At 68.7% G+C, this 1,640-nt stretch overlaps 1 long non-coding RNA gene across 1 annotated transcript; it reads right to left on the minus strand.

The window, feature by feature from the left end:
* Window positions 1-246: 246 nt before the first annotated feature.
* LOC122152705 lies at window positions 247-1,070 on the minus strand. Its single transcript, XR_006164729.1, has 3 exons — window positions 992-1,070; window positions 702-811; window positions 247-321 (listed from the first exon to the last, which is right to left on the minus strand). It is a non-coding gene; the product is annotated as an uncharacterized LOC122152705 (long non-coding RNA).
* Between the last annotated feature and the right edge of the window lie 570 nt (window positions 1,071-1,640).

A 1,640-nucleotide genomic window follows, 5' to 3' on the forward strand; every position in this document is an offset into this window, starting at 1 on the left:
GGGGCTGCTCTTCCCGGCAGCTCCGCCACGAGCGTTTGCTGAAGAGAGGAGGCAGCCAGGTACCTCTGAACAGCAAAGCCCGGGTGGGCCCAGAAGGCTGTAGCCGGCTGGGGAACACCACGTACCTTCCCCGTCTCCTGCACCAGGACGTCCAGGGGAAGCGTGTGCTCCTCGGCTGGGCTCAGGAGGCTTGGCCCCACGCAGATGGCCAGGTTGCCGGCACTCATCCTGCTGGTGGCCACATTTGTGCTGATGTTTCGGAGCAGGATGAGCAAGTTCTTGAGGAGGAGGAGGTTGGCGCTGGGCAACTTGCTGGCCACCCTGAGGGAACAGGAAGACACCGTTCCTGAACTGGACCTTGTCAGCACAGGCCTCCCTCCCAGGCTGACCCCAGGCCGAGGGAAGGCTCCCTGGCCACCCCTGCTGTACAGCAGAGGGACTGCCTCCGCTGAGATGCGGCCACCTCCCTCCCTCCTGGCCCTGCTGGCAAGAGGCCCTTGGTGCAGCCACCCCCAGGGCCCGCGGGAAGAGCTCCAAGGAGAGAAGTGCCCTGCTGTGCCACGTGCCCCCAGAACCCGAGCCCACAGCGCCCAGAGGTGTCTGGCTGAAGGCACAGCTTCTGCAAGGAGGCTGCCGCCGTGCGGGCGAGTCCCGGCCTCTGCCAGTCCCCGCGGAGCAGGCAGGCTGCTCGCCACACTCACTCCTTCAGTGCCGCCAGCTTCTCCTGCCTGCTGGTCTTCTGCAGGGCGCTCACCCACTCCTCGTAGAGCTCTGCCTCGAGGAGCTTGGAGGGGATCTTGCGGAGGAAGTCCTGCAATGCCAAGGGCACCGGGTGAGGCCTTGGCCGCTGCTTGCCGGGAGCACGGGCAGCACCCCCGGCACTCTGGCTCGGGAGCAGAGCAGGCGGCTGGGTTTCGGCTGCTGCTCTCGCAGGCGCCCGTCAGCAGCGACAGAGGCGGGAGCTGCCGGGCTGCAGGTCAGCCGGGTTCACCTTCAAGATGACGGCCAGCAGCCGCGCAGGCTGGCTTTGGAGGTGGACCTCCGCTCCGCTGTCGAGGGCCTCCCGCAGCTCCCGCGAGGCGCGCTCGCCGGCCGCCAGCCGGAAGATCCCCTCCGTGGATGGCCCGTGCTCGTGAAGGAGAGCCAGCAGGTCCTGAGGGGACAGAGGGGGACAGTTGATGGCTGGAGACAGGCCCTGAGGCAGGTGGACCTTCCTGAGGGACCGGAGTGAGCGTGGACGGACGGCTCCGTGTCTCTCACTGGGGCGGGATGGAGGGGTGGCTGGAGGCTGGGGATGGGGGGAGGAGATGGCTTTGTCCCCGGGCCCCAGGCAGGGTGCCTGTGCTTGGGACACCGCCTCTCCAGAGGAGCCAGCGGGATGGGGACCCTCCCCTCCCTCTGGCCAGCCCTGCTTACCTGGATGGGCTGGGGCAGCGTGCCGTCCTGGCTGCAGAGAGCTGCCAGGGGCCGGCCAAAGAGAGCCCCCCCGGCGCCAGAGCCCGACGGCCCGGGCGCCTCTGCAGCAGCCGAGGTCCCTCGGCGTGCAAAGGGCCAGGTCAGCCCCCTCCTCCTCCTGCAGGTCCCGCCTGGTGCCAAGGGAAAGAGCGCAAAAACCCCTGCGTGAGTACGGCCGGGCGAGC

The sequence above is a fragment of the Tyto alba genome, unplaced genomic scaffold, assembly GCF_018691265.1.
Source record: "Tyto alba isolate M040663 unplaced genomic scaffold, T.alba_DEE_v4.0 Super-Scaffold_9, whole genome shotgun sequence".
Classification (NCBI taxonomy): domain Eukaryota; kingdom Metazoa; phylum Chordata; class Aves; order Strigiformes; family Tytonidae; genus Tyto; species Tyto alba.